Below are 17,762 nucleotides of genomic sequence, written 5' to 3'. Positions count from 1 at the left end.
TCTTAATTCCAGATTTTTGTTTTAAACTGATTTTGAATTCCACCATCTGTCATAGTGGGATTTTAACGCAGGTTGCCAGAACATTACCTGGATTAACAGTCTAGTGATAATAGCATCACCTCCCACAGGAGCAACATCAAGCATACCTGAAAAAATGCCAACCTAGTGAAATTACAGCACAGCATATGCATGCTGAATCACTGAACCTTACAATACAGTACAAGGCTCTTATGGCCTGTCAGATCTGTATCAACTCTGAAAAAGCTATCCAATTTAGTCCGACATCCCAGCAAATTATAGGCCTATACATGCCCATTGGTTTTTTGATTGTCAAATCACTTCCTGATAAATCATTTTGACTGAGGGGCAAAGGCTATCAAATATTTGCACTTCTGTTTCAATTTCCTGTTTTAATGACTGTTTCATTAGTTGCAGCCTTGATTTTGGTCCCTTTATTCTGAATTTAAAAAACTATTCTGTTCAGAAAAAGCCCATAAAATACAAAGAAATAAGCTGGGAACTATGATATAAAGATTTTTATTTTACTAGGCAAGAACAACTATCAATACATTTACAGGACATACCTGATTTATGCAATTCTACCACATCACCATTCTCACACAGTTTGCACCTTCCTCAGTCATGCTGTTCAAACACTGGAGCACTGAGAACTTGAAGCTTACTTACCAGACTGACAATGACTAAATCAAATTACGCACTGCAAAACAAAACTAAATTATGCTACAACAAACAGGATCAAATTATACGGTGAAAAATGTTGCGTGCATCCTGTCTGCCGAGGAGGCCAATCAGGAATCTACTGCAGGCCACTTGCGTTGCAAATAAGTGTAACCACATTACTTCATAATCAATTAAAATTTGAAAAAGCAGCAGACATTAACTAGGAAGCAATGTACAAAAATCAGTTATAATCCAAACTGTAACAAGGGGAGATGTCTGGGTTTAGTCACAACATCACGCTTTACCTATACAGAATTAGGTAAAGTGTTGAGGTTTCAAATAGACTTTCTGACATTTAATGACCAGGTGAGATATGGTTAATTTTCCATAATGTTTTATTTAAAATAGCAAGTATTTTGCCCTGGTTATTTCAATAACTATTTGTTTTGAAAGATAAAACACACCCACTCAAGATCATTTTGATCTTGAAATACCTTGCAGAATGAACAAGATTGCTAGCAACATACAACATTAATTAGGAATTCCCAGTGTAGTGATTTCTAAACCAAGACCTGTAGAATGAGGTGCATCAGACCCCATACAGTGATGAACAAGATCAGTTTCTGCTTTCTAACTGCTCAAACTATTCACTATGCTACTACAAACTGTCTTCTTAAACCAACTCCTCTAGCTTCAATCCCAAAATTTTCTACGTACAGAGTCCATTAGACCTAGAATTCATTGACAGCATGGAGGAGACAGATTCAACTGTGGTCTTCAAAAGGGAATTGGGTAAGCACCTGAAGAGAAAAAAAAGACTGTAGTGTTACAAAGAAAGGGTGGTCAAGTAAGACAAGATAAAGTGTGTTTCAGAAAGCCTCACCACTATAATGGGAGATTCTGATTCATGTTGAATGTACTAAGACAGGCATGCCAAAGCACAATGTTCCTGAAATTAGGTTATAGCTTTACAAGCTGGCTGAAACGAAAATTTGATTTATGACATATTCTTGTCACTGCAGCTTGCAACACCCAAACTGGTCTTCAACATGGTAGACAAAATATACCCACTGTTTTTCCTAACTTGTCCACAGAACCACTGTTTCCTCAAAGTTTTCTTAAAACTTGCATGCCAACTATATGAAGGATAACATTTTTTAATCTTCTGCTATCAATGAGAAGTTTAGCCAGCACACTTGAAAATCACCATCATAATCCATCCTTGAAGATCGTCAATGATTCAAGAATGATATATCCTTGACATGGATATTCATATTGGGGATAAATCTTTTCACTCAGTGGTGGCAATCTGGAACTCACTGCCTGAAAGGGTGGTTAAGTCAGAAACTCTTGTAATCTTCAAAAACAGTATTTAAAAATCACTTGTGTTACCACAGCCTCCAAGGCTATGGATCAAGAGCTGGAAATTGGCACAAGACTTTTATTAACTGGCATTTACACAACGGGCCAAATGGCCTGTGCTACAAATCTCTGAGTAAGGAGGCTTTTTTTCGGACACATAGGTAGGTTGCCCCACAAGATGGTGGGATCTGGATTACAGGATTTGCTTTATTTTCTTTCCTTCTCTGCCACTGCATCATTAAAACACAGTGAGCAAAGCATAATGCAGCTTGATAGTTCAGAATGGTGACAACTTGCCTATTAGCAGCAAGCTCCTCCCAGTCATTAACGTCAATGCTGCCAGTTTCAAGCAGAGCTTCAGAGTGGCTTTGAAGTGTTTTCTTTGTCCTACCCTTGAATGTTGGCCACTTGCGGGTCATGAAAAACAGAATCTGGCAAGGAAAGATAGTTTTCAGCCATCCAAACAGTGTCCAGTCCATTAACGTTGATTTTACAAGATCTTTGTCCGAATGCTTGTGCAGCTGGCTTCAAGAGGAACACAGCATTCATTTAACAGTCCTCCCATTGAATCTGGAGGATACAAGTGGCAGTGATGATGGAATTTCTCTAGTTCTATGCACAGTTCCACTCATTCACAAAATGTCAGATATGGTGAACAAAATTACACTATAATTTCACATCAACCACATATAAATAGGCATGAATCCTCCTTGTCCACTAATTCAAAAGTATTGTCTTGGAAAGGAGACTACCAAAGGAATGATCAGTAATATCTGAATATGTATTCGACACCAATTTAAAAAAAGCAGAACAGAAACAAAGCCTCTCATAAATCAAGAAACCTCTGCTATGACTGCCTTTAGTTCAATCGACCACCTCTGACATCAATGTCATCTGATATTCTTTCCTACGGATGGTGGTGGTGGTTGTTGTTGGGGTGTGGGGGGGGGAGGTGTTGGGGATTGGGGGTTCTGGTAAATCCAGCGTCACCTTCTACATAAATGGTGATGATATTAGCATTATGCTCACTATCACCGTTTTCGACCCTTTCACTGTTGCTAAATTCTCAGGCTGCTCTTCAGACATCCAATACTGGATGTTCAGAAACATCTTCCAACCGAACATTGGGAAAACAAAAATCACGGTCTTCAGACCCAATAACAAACTCTGTTCCTTAGCCTCAGACTCCTCGTATCTCCTTGGCTCACAGTGGCTGAACCATACTATCTGCACCACACTTCATCCAGAGATAAGTCCCCAACCACACATCCATACCATCATTAAGATCACCAGTAACCACAAATCATATTACCAGACTTCATGCCTGACCCAGCTCAACTGCTGTAGAAATTGCTTTTGTTACCTCTAGACTGCAGTTCCAATGCACTCCTGGCGGACCTCCCACATTTTGCCTGAAAATATGAGGTCATCCAAAAATCTGCAGCTCTTCTCCTAAATCTCACCAAGTCTTGCCCATTCATCATCCTTTGCACATTCATTTGTACTGACTCTGTTAAGCAATATCTCAAATTTAAAATACTCAGGCTTAATCATAAATCCCCCTACGGTTTCATTGCTCCCTTTTAATGCAACCTCCTACAGCCCCTGCAAATATGGGGGTCAAAGAATGAGGGGCAAACCATTCAGCTTTTTTGAGACTGCTTGCCATTCAGTTTGGTCATGGTTGATCACCCAAATTAGTACCCTATTCCTACTTTCTCCCTTTGACTCCTAAGGACTATATACAGCTCCTTCATGCAAACATTCAATATTTTGGCCTCAACCACTTTTTCAGGCAGAAAGTTCCACAGACTCAAGACTTTCTAGATGAAGTAATTTCTCATTTCAGTCCTAAATGGCCTACTCCTTATCCTTAAGACTGTGACCCATGGTTCTGGACTCCTAGTCATCAAGAACATCCTTTTTCTTTTAATTCACTTGTAGGACATGGACTGCACTGGCTGGCCAGCATTTATTGTCCATCCCTAGCTATTCTTGAACTGAGTGGCTTGCTAGGTCATTTCAGAGGGCAGTTGAGAGTCAACCACATTGCTGTGGCTCTGGAGTCACATGTCAGTCAGACCAGGTGAGAATGGCAGATGTCCTTCCCTGAAGGACATTAGTGAGTGAGATGGGTTTTTCCAACAATTGACAATGGCTTCATGTCTCCTAATTCCAGATTTTTTGTTTTTCATTGAATTCAAACTCCACCATCTGCCATGCAGGATTTGAACCAGTTCCCCAGAACATCAGCTGAATTTCTGGATTAATATTTTAGCGATAACACCACTCGGCCATCGCCTCCTCCCCTCTTCCTGCATTTACCCTGTTGAGTCCTGTTTAGAATTTTATAGGTTTCTAGGAGATATCCCCAATATGCCAGTGAATATTGTCCTAACCAATCAAGTCTGTGCTCACATGTCAGTTCTATCTTCCCACAATTGAAATGGCAAACTTTTCATTGCATTCCCTCCACAGCCAGAACATCCTTCTCCAGTTAAGGAGACCAAAGCTGCAAGTGTACTTCAGGTGCAGTTTCACCAAAACCCCGTACAATTTCAGCAAGACATGCCTGCACCTGTACTCGAATCGTCTCACTATGAAGGCCAACATTCCATTTAACATCCTCACTGCCCACTGTACCTGCATACTTACTTTCAGTGACTGGTATACACCCAAGTCTCATTGTACCTCTCCCTTTCCCAACTGACTGCCATTTAGATAATAATCCTCCTTCCCGTTTTTGCTACCAAAGTGAATAACCTTACATTTATGTACATTATACCTTATCTGTCATGGATTTACCCGCTCACCCAACTTGTCCAAATCACACTAAAGCATCTTTGTAGCCTCCTTACAGTTCACCCTCCCAGCCAACTTTGTCTCATCTACTAAAAGTCATCTACTAAACTTGGAGAAAATACATTTAACTCCCTCATCTAAATAACTTATATATTATGTGAATATCTGATCCCTGTAGTAACCCACTAATCACTATCTGCTACTCAGAAAAAGACCTATTATTCCTACTCTGTTTCCTGTCTGTCAACCAGTTCTCTATTGATGTCAGTATACTACCCCCAGTTCCATGTGCTTTAATTTTACATGTTGATTTCTTACATGGGACTTTATCTGCCTTCAGAAAATCCAAGAAAAATCATATCCACTGGCTCTTCCTTACCAACTCTGCTACTTACATCCTCAAAAAAAATTCCAATTTGTCAAGCATGATTTCCTTCTGTGAATCCATGCTGACTCTGTCCAATCCTGTCATTGTTTTCCAATTCTCAGATAAATTTTAGCTTCTCTATTTCTTATCTGTTGAGCATCCTAGTCTTTAATAGTTCCACCATTGGTGACTGTGTTTCTGCTCTGAAGGGCCTAGGCCCTGGAGTTCCCTTCCTAAATCTTTTCACATCTTCACTTCAATAGCCCTACATGCCTCTGATCAAGCCTTGGGTCACCTGCCCTATTGTTATCTATGTGGCTCATGTCAAACATTGTTTTCTGGGGCTCTTGTATGCACCTCAAGATATTACACTTAAAAATGCTTTTTAAACTGGCGTTGTTGTTATTGAACGAAGCTGTCTTTGTATTTAATTTTTCTATAATTTTTCATCACAGAAGTTCCAGCCCGGTTCTGTCTGGATATTAATATGAACAATCCATAAACATTTTTATAAAACTCTTTAACATTATCGACAACATGATCTCCATAGAGACTAATTCCCAAGAAATTACTTCGAATGACTGTTTTGTAGATCCAAGATTCTAATAACTAAGCAACACAAAGCTCTTTTTCTATTACCCAATCAGACCCAAGTCAATATCTAAACGTGAGAGTGCAAGAGTGAGAGCGAGTGAGCAAGAGAAAGGAAAAAATACCTGGAAAATTACCTGTTTTTTTTTAATTAAGCCAATTACAGAGTCACCTATAAATGAGCTAACCAAATAGCAGATCAAGTTCAAGGGGTTTAACTGTCTACTGCTGCTATGTTACTAACATTGACTAGTGCACTCATAAACAGGTGGACATGGTTATGAGCTGAAATAGCTCTTCAATTATGGGTGACAAACATTTGGGTACATGAAGCCCCAAGGTAAGTATTGGACAAGGAATCTCAAATTTGAAGCATGCATTTTTTTTCCCCAAAGTATGAGGCAACAAACCAAGGCAACTACAGATCCACAACTCATACATCAATAGTCAGTAAAATAATATTAGAAGAGAAATAATTTGAGGATTACCGGCAACAAACTTAGTAAGCAGTGTGGGTGACTTAAACAATCTGACATTTGAGGAAGTGACATCCAAGTAAAAAGCTGTATGACATAGGTATGTCTAGAATTCCTAATTCTTTTGACAAACCTGCAAATGAAAAGATGCACCTTAAATTTGGGCAGCTGCATTGCTAATAAAAATAGAATAGATAATATATTAGCTAAACAATAGGAAGCGATGCATAATGTTTATAGAAATTGTCTCTCAGGAAGTAAACAGAGATACAGAAGTAGTAAGTACAGTGTTCCAGGCACTGGAGTTAGGACCACCTGTTTTCAATTTACATTACAACTCAAATGCTCAATGCAAACTGATCAAATTCTTGAATACCAAAGGGTGGGAGCAATCAAATCTGCAGAGGCAACCATGGAAATACAAAGCAAAATAAATAAGAGTTAAGAAGGATAAAAAAAAATGACAAATACTCCCCACTTGTCCTCACTTTCCACCCCCCCCAGCCTCTGCATCCAACGCTTCTTCCACCAACTCCAATTAGACCCACCACCTAGAACATCTTCCACAAGGACCATTCCCTTTGCCACTCTTTAGTTCGCGCCATACTCCCCACCAACCACTCCAACTTGCCCGGTACCTTCCACTGTAATCGTAAAAGATGCAACACCTGTCCACACACCACCTCCCTCACTTCCATTCAGGGCTCTAAACAGTCCTTCCAAGTGAGACAGAGCTTCACCTGCATCTCCTCCAACCTTGTCTATTGCATTAGTGCTCCCGATATGGTCTTCTCTATGTTGGTGACCATTTCGTTGAGCATCTTCACCTGGCCCATAACAGTCAACCTAACCTCCTGGTCACCGCACATTTCAATCCCCGCCCCACTCCCCCTCCGACATGTCCATCCGCAGCATCCTCCGATGTTGCAGTGACTTGGAACACAAATTTGAAGAACAACACCTTATCTTCCGCCTGGGCACCCTACAGCCTGGAGGACTCAACACGAGTTCCCCAATTTCAAATAATCTTCCCACCCATCCCTCAGCTCCCCTTCCAGCCACCAACCAGATTCATCCCTTCCATCTACCAACCAGGTCGTACCTACTACCAGTGTCCACCTATCACCACCATTCCACCCCCCCCCCTCCTCTTCATCTGCAGCTCCTCCTACACCATATCCAGTCTTGAAGAAGGGCAAAACCTGAAATGTTGACTGCTCCTTTCTGATGCTGCCTGGCTTGCTGTGTTCTTCCAGTCTCCTGTATATTGGCTATGCTCGCCATTTCCTCACTGCTGCTATCATCAAAATAGAATTCCGTCCTCAACAGCACTTTTTGTGCATCTACATGGATAGACTGCAGCAGTACAACATGATTTTCTCAAGAATTAGGGATAGATAAATTTAGTACTAAATACAAAAAGGTATCATGTAACCACTCTTTATGTACAGTATCCAAAATGAGACCAAGTCGCATTTTTACACATTTATTGTGGCCAATAATCTTAAAATGCAGTTGAGCTTTACAAGTCTTTGTCACTAGTCACCCACCTCTCAGTCTGACAGAGTAGCCCTATGGTCCTCTGGGACTATGGGACTTTACCTTTAACCGTGCTTAATTTGTTTTGATTCAGAAATACATGACTTGTGATTTGAAGACAGACTGAACATGAAATACCAAACTGAAGGTTAAAATTTTCAAATGGGTTTCATTCCCCTCATTTATTCATGCTCTCGAGTTCTCTGCTTTTATGGTTCTCAAGATGACCATCATGAACATACTTAATTGACTGATGTTTGTCGTCATATAATCTGGCACAGTACTGCTTTCAACTAAGCCTGTAAACAACAGTGCCAACTTTAGTTTTACTTTTCTTTTATTTATATGCAAGACATGGTGAAGATAAGGCTATTTTGTTAAACTCATCTCAGAGATTCATAAAATGTTTAATCAAAGATAAAACTTAAAAGTCTTCTGCACCATGTAGAGGATAAAAGAAGGGGCAGAGGAACAAGGAGAATAGGTTTCTTCAGTAGTTTGGGTTTGATGGACCAAAAAGCTTCTCTCTATTTCTACTCTTGTATTAGAGGCAAGTCATCACAAAGAAAAGAGATCGCAATGAAAAGCTGGGAAATAGTTATACGGTACAAGGCATCTGGGGCTGTACCTTTACAGGACACAGCAGCAGTAAACTAATAACTTGGGCACATATAAAAAGGCTTTCCAGAATGACTCAAGCTAGATGTTTTATGGAGAACGCTAACATGATCTTACTGAAATGGGAACCAAATGTTTAAGGTGTGGGAACTTTGAACTGCATATGACTTAACTCTAATCAAGAACTGCAAAACCAAATTGCGTTGACATGAAAAATTGCTATTTATAGTCAGAAGATTTCTAGTGCAAAGCAGGGACTGAACAAAATTTTTAAAGTGTCATGCACAATAAATCCACATTATCTTTACAATTCTGTCTTGTCTGATTTGGTTAGAACAGGAACATTACTGCTTTGTCATAACTGCAAATACCTCAACTCTTTGAAGTGCCATGATATTGGTTCCTTCATAAAACTGAGAATGATTCAACCAGGGAAACTTAAGAGTGCAGATATTACAAACTAGAATAGATCTTCAAAAATTTACAGATACAGGAAATGTGTCTCAGCACAATATATATATACACGTCAAGGGATTAATAAAGTCCACTCTAGCAGTTGGATTTGCAACGTTTCATTGGCATTTTTGGTGAATTCAGTTTCTGATGCAAGCAAGACATTTGAACAAAATCAGAAATCATAAGTCAGTTCTATGGATGTCAACCACCTCCTCCTACCTCTCAAACTCCAAACAAAAAAAATCAAAGTTGAATGATGATGAATTGCTTAGGGACATAATTGAAATTACAAAATACTCTACAAGACTGGAAGGAGCAATCTGGGATCAGTCTTCAGAGATGTGAATTTCATTAACACTTGTGTCACCTGCGAGCTCGCTTTTCCAAATTTTTCCAATGATCAGGGGTGACAGTATCCAAAAACAAAGCTATCCAAAAATCAGTAGCCAAAAACAAAAAATTCAGAATTTTTGTGCGATAAAGGAATTAATGTAATTATAGCACAATGAATGATCTAGTAAAAAAGCAAATGACTCTAGGCTGTTCAAACGGGTGGAATTATTAGACTTCAAATGAGTACAAACATTACCTTTCTTTTATAAAGCAATAAACTAGAGATGCTGGAACCAAAAACAGAAATTGCTGGAGAAACTCAGCAGGTCTACCAACATTTATGGAGAACAAACAGAGTAAACATTTAAGGTCCAGTGACCCTACTTCAGAATGCTTTCCTTTTGTTTACCTTCTATTACTATTAAGATTGTAGACGAATGCATTTGTATCAATGCAGTTAAGCACATGTAACACAGAATTAACTTTATACTAAGAGAAACATGAACTTGCTGGAATAGGTACATGTGAAGCAAATTATGGGAGAGCTTGAAAAACTATTTTTCAATGTGACCCAATATTAACACCATCACATTCTCAAGGACAATTCAGGGTGGGTGACAAAAATTGGTTTTGGCAACAGTGCATCTCTTGAACAAATTGTGCTATTTTTAAAAGACTTTCGAAAATGAACATGATCCCAGTAAAATCAAACTAAACGGCAATAAAGCAGCATAGCACCAGTGTTCTATTAAAGTTCATGTACCATAGATTGACATGTCATACAGTATAGGAATGTGAAAATCTGCTTTTAAAGAATGTTTTACAAAACACAAAACAGGTTTCAGCCAAACTCTCCACATTCCATGACATAAGGATCTAAGACATCCCTTACCCACAGACACTGTAACCAGCTCCTCTCCCCACCCCTCACACACACATTTTTCTACTTCCCCCTCTAATACACCAATTCACGCCTTCAGTATCCACTCATCCTACAGTCATTCCATGCCTTCCATTACCAACCAGCCTTCCATACGTTCACTCATCCCGTCATTCCCCACTCCACCCACACAGGTCCCACTAACTCATTAAATCCTTCTTCTCTGCACTAAATGTCATAAGCTTATATCTCCCATTCGGCCCTCACACCCGCCTGGATTTCTACAACCTTGCACAAATCTTGGGGAGTTGAAGTGAAAAAGCAGCAATAATGACGACGTATAAAAAGGGAAACATTTTATAAAATAGACTCAAATCCTAAAACTTTAAAAAACATGAATTGCTGTGGGAGACAAGCAGCTTCCAGAACCCACCCACATACCTGCATTCTCCCAACAACCCTACTGCAGACCATACATAGGAGCCACATCTACTTCAGCATCTCCCAATCACAGAAAACAAGTCAAACATGGTCAGATTAGCAGCTGATTACAGAGAATAGGAAAATAAATTGTGGACTTCAGAAATCTATCAACAAACCTACTAATTTATGGACAAATGGGACTTAAAGAATTTGATGAAGGCTAACAAGGCACATGATTGCACAATAAATGGTGAGATACTGAGAAGAGTATAGAAACAGAGTCCATGTCCACAGATCACTAAAGGTAAATGAACAGATGGATAAAGTGAGCAAGAGGCATTTTTGCTTTCGCTTGCCAATATATGGAATGGATCATAAGAGCAGGGATGTTATGCTATAACTTTATACAAAAAACTGGTGAGACTGCAATTCAAGTATAGAATCACTTCTGATCATCACACTAAGATGTAATTTCACCAGAGGAGATTTACGTGGATGTTGCTTGAATTGGAGAATGAGTGTCATGAAGGGAAGGTTATCTAGGTTAAAGTCATTTCCTCTGGGACAGAGGAGGCTGATGGGAAACTTAATCAAATTGCATATAATTATGGGTTCTTGGATGGAGAAAGAAGCTTGCTTAGACGTCCATAATCTTGAGACAGATTTTGTCAAAAAAGGTTTTGAGGGAATTCTGTAAGACCACAAGAACTAGGAACAGGAGGTGGTCATTCATTCTCTTGAGTCTACTCTGCCATTTGATAGGATGATAGTTGATCTGACATTACTCATGTCTACTTTTCTGCCCTTTCCCCACAAACCTCGATTCCCCTAAAGATCAAGAATCTTTATGTCAGCGTTAAATATACACACATAATCTGTCCCCAACAGCTCTCTGTGGCAAAGAGCTTCAAAAACTCTCAACCCTCAGAAGAATTCCTCTTCAGGTTAGTCCTAAATTGGCATCCCTTTATTCTGAGACTATGCCCTCTGGTCCTCCTGTCCCTTGCGGGGAAACATCCTCTCAGCATTTATTCATAAGAATTCTATATGTTTCAATTAGCTCAGCTCTCATTCTTTTAAACTCCAGTGAGTAAAATCCCAACCTGTTTAGCCTTTACTCATAAGACAATCCCTCCATACTGGCCATCATCCTAGTGAACATTTTCTAAACTGCCTCCAGTCAAATGATATTTTTCTTTAAATAAGGGGGCCAAACAGCTCACAGTACTCCAGATGTGCTTTTACCAGCACTTTGTACCATTGTAGTAAAACTTTTCTACTATAGAGAACTGGCTCGTGGGCAGGAAACAGGAGGGGTATAAAAGGTATTCTTTTTCAGGTTGGTGAACCATGACCTGTGGGGTCTCAAAGGGATCAATGCTGGGACTGCAATTATTTACAGTATATAATAATGACTTGGAAGAAGGAAGTGAATGTACGATAGTCAGATTTTCAGACAACAATATGTGGAAAGGCAGGTTGCGAGAGAGATAATCTCAAAAAGGTTAAAGAGAGAGAGAGATATTGATAGATTAGGTGAATGGGCAAAATGTTGGCAAATAGTTGGCAAAGACTTCCCTGCTCTTTTATGCCATGCCCCTTGAAATAGGAATCAACTTTGCATTAGCCTTCCTGATCACCTGCTGTATCTATGCTAGCTCGCGTTTCATACATAAGTACCTCCAAATCCCTTTGTGTTGCAGCTTTGTACTTTTTCTCCTTTTTAATATGAATGTCCTTTTGTCCTCTCTTCCAAAATGAAGAACTTCATATTTTCCCATGTTATACTTTATTTGTCAACTTATCGCCCACTTACTTAACCTATCAATAGTTGGAATATCAGGATGCCCTTCAGCGGATTGATGCAGACTCAAAGGGCTAAATAGTCTGTTTCTGCATTGTAGGAATTCTATGATGCTATTTCATTAGTTAACTTTTCCTTTAGTTTTCAGTCAATAACAAAATCTAGGTGCTAGCCATAGGCAAGCACATAATATCTAATAATGGGGGAAAAAACATACAAATATTTACCTGGAATAAACTATAAAGTTCAAACTCAAATCTGTTTGGAAGTCTCTTTTGGGGAAAAACAGACATTCAAACCTTTACAGGTGATGGAACACCTTCCTTTGTCAATGCATGCTGATGTATGGTGGAAAATTCAAAAAACTCCGTATATTCAGAATGCACAGGTGAGATTGTAAATTATCCAGGTGTTCTGGGAATAGATAACAGAGTCAAAGCAACCTCAGCTTTTGAGACAATTAAAAATGAAGGAAATCACTTGGAGGTAATTCAATGGTAATTTCATGATTAAATTGATTTAATTTTGATGTTGCAAAGTAGATGCTTTTAATTTAAAACTTCATTAGCCATTAGCAATTTCAGTAACAAAGATAAAATGTCATTTAAACGGTTAAGCAACTTTTGGTTGTTAGATTCTTAAGTAGTTCTAACACCTGGCAACCTCTCTAGTTACTTATCTCACTCATGATTCAGGCCCAATTTGCTGTTTCACTTGAAGAATTTAAAACAAACAAAAATGTTCGTTGAGTTATTCTCATAGTACTTTTCTGCACCCTCATGAATGGACACAACACTCCAGCTGAGACTGAACTACTGTTTCATAAGTTCACCAATAACTTCTTTATTTCTATACTTTATGCCTCTATTTATAACGCCCAGGAAATTGAATGTCTTAATAGCTGTTTCCTCAAACTGCCCTGCCAACTTCAATGTATAGTCCATGTATTCCCCAGCCCCTTCAGAATCATATCTCATATTTTATACTGCCTCCCCTCATGTTTGTCCCAAAATGAATCACCTCATATCAACACAGTAATTTTATTGTTGTATGTCCATCCATTCTACCAGCCTATGACTGTCCACATAAAATAATCAATCGACATCCCAAACGATTAAGGGAGTGAAGATGGGACTGATAGAGGAATAAGTAGGGTTAGTGTGTGTAACGGTTTTACTAGTGACTAGGACATCAAGAGGTGGGGAGATATAGTTTAATGCAATAAATGAGGCCTCAGATCTCTTCTATGGAGTGCATGTTCCTCCTGGACAGCCGAATGAAGCTTAATGCAGCTATGCAGTTCTGTTCAGTACCTTTCACTGAGATTTAGAGTCATCTTCCAAAATGGTTAAATAAATACTGAATAAATCAAGTTCTATACTGTTAATTTGTTATTCAAGCTGTTTATGATATGTGGAATAACTGCCCGCAACAAGATAGTGATGAGCTGCCTCGTCAATCTGCACAGAAGTAGAGAACACTCACAGTGGTGTTCAGAAGAGAACTCCGGGAGTTTGACTCAGCAACAGTGAAGGTGGTAGACGTCATGAGTTTGAAGGTGCCAAAGAGCCTCGATGACACACTGCAATATAGACAGTCAGACTGATTAGCTCTTAGCGTCACTGTGCATTTCCTACAGTATTGAAGACCAGATATTTCTGAAACAAACAAAAACAGGACCTGGGGTTGTTGGGGCAGATAAAAAAAAACATGGAAGCAGGTGTTCATGCTCTGAAATTGTTAAAGATATTTCTGCACTAAGAAAGCAAATCAATTATTGCCAGATGCTGCAGCATATAATTGTTACAGGTTACCAAGTCTTCTCAGCTAAAAGAAGAACGGAATGTAAAATGATGAAAGCCTCATTCCCAAACAACAAAGCCAGAAAAATTTAGCTTTTAACTCCATTTTAACACATTATACCATTCAAATTGGAACTGACATACTGCAACAGACAAATACAAACATCATTCCAGTCAAAAGAGGAGGAAAAGCATGAAAGTCAATGGCAAACCAAAATCTCTCCAAACAGGTTCAAGACAACCATTTAAACTATAATTTCCAACATCATCATAACATCTAGAGCTAAAACAGAAGTAAACAATTTCACTTTTTACAGGAGATAACAAGGTGTAGAGCTGGATGAACACAACAGGCCAAGCAGCATCAGAGGAGCAGGAAAGCTGACGTTTCGGGCCTAAACCCTTCTTCAGAAATGGGGGAGGGGAAGGGGGTTCTGAAATAAATAGGGAGAGAGGGGGAGGCGGATAGAAGATGGATAGAGGAGAAGATAGGTGGAGAGGAGGCAGACAGGTCAAAGAGGCAGGGATGGAGCCAGTAAAGGTGAGTGTAGGTGGGGAGTTAGGGAGGGATAGGTCAGTCCAGGGAGGACGGACAGGTCAAGGGGGCGGGATAAGGCTAGTAGGTGGGAGATGGGGGTGGGGCTTGAGGTGGGAGGAAGGGCAGGTTAGGGAGGCGGGGACAAGCTGGGCTGTTTTTGGGATACGGTAGGGGGAGGGGAGATTTTGAAGCTTGTGAAGTCCACATTGATACCATTGGGCTGCAGGGTTCCCAAACGAAATATGAGGTGCGGTTCCTGCAACGTTCGGGTGGCATCACTGCGGCACTGCTGGAGGCCCAGGATGGACATGTCGTCTGAGGAATGGGAGGGGGAGTTGAAATGGTTCGCGACTGGGAGGTGCAGTTGTTTAGTGCGAACTGAGCATAGGTGTTCCGCAAAGTGGTCCCCAAGTCTCCGCTTGGTTTCCCCGATGTAGAGGAGGCCACAACGGGAACAGCGGATACAGTATACCACATTAGCAGATGTGCAGGTGAACATCTGCTTGATGTGAAAAGTCTTCTTGGGGCCTGGGATGGAGGTGAGGGAGGAGGTGTAGGGACAGGTGTAACACTTCCTGCAGTTGCAGGGAAAAGTGCCTGAAGTGGTGAGGCTGGAGGGGAGTATGAAGCAGACGAGGGAGTCACGGAGAGGGTGGTCCCTCCCGAAAGTAGATGAGGGTGGGGAGGGAAAAATGTCTTTGGTGGTGGGGTCGGATTGCAGATGGCGGAAGTGTCAGAGGATGATGTGTTGGATCCGGAGGTTGGTGGGGTGGTACGTGAGGACGAGGGGGTTCTGTTTTAGTTGTTATTGCGAGGAGGGGGTGTGAGGGATGAGTTGCGGGAGACACAGTCGAGAACGCCCTCGACCACTGAGGGGGGGTCGTTGCAGTCCTTGAAAAACGAGGACATCTGGGATGTACGGGAGTGGAATGCCTCATCCTGGGAGCAGATGCGGCGGAGACGAAGAAATTGGGAATAGGGGATGTCATTTTTGCAGGAAGGTGGGTGGGAGGAGGTGTATTCTAGGTAGCTGTGGGAGTCAGTGGGCTTGAAATGGATATCGATTTCCAGGTGGTTGCCAGAGATGGAAACAGGGAGGTCCAGGAAGGTGAGAGAGGTATCAGAGATGGTCCAGGTGAACTTAAGGTTGGGTTGGAAGGTGTTGGTGAAGTGGATGAACTGTTCGAGCTCCTAATGGGAGCACGAGGTGGCGCTGATACAGTCATCAATGTAATGGAGGAACAGGTGGGGTTTAGGGCCAGTGTAGCTACGGAAGAGGGATTGCTTCACGTAACCTACAAAGAGGCAGGCATAGCTTGGGCCCATGCGGGTACCCACGGCCACCCCCTTTATCTGCAGGAAGTGGGAAGAATTGAAAGAGAAGTTGTTGAGTGTGAAGATGAGTTTGGCTAAGCGGATGAGAGTGTTAGTGGAGGGGGACTGGTCGGGCCTGCGGGACAGGAAGAAGCGGAGGGCCTTGAGGCCATCTGTATGTGGAATGCAGGTGTATAGGGACTGGACGTCCGTGGAAAAGATGAGGTGTTGGGGACCAGAGAATTGGAAGTTTTGGAGGAGGTGGAGGGCGTGGGTGGTGTCACGGACGTAGGTAGGGAGTTCCTGGACCAAGGGGGAGAAAATGGAGTCGAAATAGGTGGAGGTAAGTTCGGTGGGGCAGGAGCAAGTGGAGACAATGGGTAAACCAGGGCAGTCAGGTTTGTGGATTTTGGGAAGGAGATAGAAGCGGGCGGTGCGGGGTTGGGGAACGATGAGGTTAGAGGCTGTGGGTGGGAGGTCACCTGAGGTGATGAGGTTGTGGATGGTTTGGAAGATGGCGGTTTGGTGGTCGGGGTGGGGTCATGATCAAGGGGGTGATAGGTGGTGGTGTCGGTGAGTTGGCGCCCGGCCTCGGCAACACAGAGGTCAGTGCGCCATACTACAACTGTGCCTCCCTTGTGCATGGGTTTTACGGTGCAGTTGGGATTGGAGTGGAGGGAGCGGAGGGCTGCATGTTCCGTGGGGGAGAGTTTGGAGTGGGTGAGAGGAGTGGAGAGGTTGAGGCGATTGATGTCACGACGGCAGTTGGAGATGAAGAGGTTGAAGGAGGGTAGGAGGCCTTGGGGTGGTGTCCAGGTGGAGGGGGTGTGTTGGAGGCAGGAGAAGGGGTCAGGCGGGGGAGGGTTTGGCTCACGGTTAAAGAAGCAAGCGCGGAGGCGGAGGCGGCAGACCAGGTGCCAACTCTCCGACACCACCTCCTACCGCCCCCTTGATCATGACCCCACCCCCGACCACCAAACCATCATCTCCCAAACCATCCACAACCTCATCACCTCAGGTGACCTCCCACCCACGGCCTCCAACCTCATCGTTCCCCAACCCCGCACCACCCGCTTCTATCTCCTTCCCAAAATCCACAAACCTGACTGCCCTGGTTTACCCATTGTCTCCACTTGCTCCTGCCCCACCGAACTTATCTCCACCCATCTCGACTCCATTTTCTCCCCCTTGGTCCAGGAACTCCCTACCTACGTCCGTGACACCACCCACGCCCTCCACCTCCTCCAAAACTTCCAATTCTCTGGTCCCCAACACCTCATCTTTACCACAGATACCCAGTCCCTATACACCTGCATTCCCCATGCAGATGGCCTAAAGGCCCTCCGCTTCTTCCTGTCCCGCAGGCCCGACCAGTCCCCCTCCACTAACACCCTCATCCGCTTAGCTGAACTCATCCTCACCTTCAACAACTTCTCTTTCAATTCCTCCCACTTCCTACAGACAAAGGGGGTGGCCATGGGTACCCGCATGGGCCCAAGCTATGCCTGCCTCTTTGTAGGTTATGTGGAACAATCCCCCTTCTGTAGCTACACTGGCCCTAAACCACACCTCTTCCTCCGTTACATTGATGACTGTATCGGCGCCGCCTCGTGCTCCCATTAGGAGCTCGAACAGTTCATCCACTTCACCAACACCTTCCAACCCAACCTTAAGTTCACCTGGACCATCTCTGATAACTCTCTCTCCTTCCTGGACCTCTCTGTTTCCATCTCTGGCAACCACCTGGAAACCGATATCCATTTCAAGCCCACCGAC

This window comes from Rhincodon typus, chromosome 3 (genome assembly GCF_021869965.1).
Source record: "Rhincodon typus isolate 14 chromosome 3, sRhiTyp1.1, whole genome shotgun sequence".
NCBI classification, from domain to species: Eukaryota; Metazoa; Chordata; class Chondrichthyes; order Orectolobiformes; family Rhincodontidae; genus Rhincodon; species Rhincodon typus.
This window is presented reverse-complemented; position numbering follows the sequence as displayed.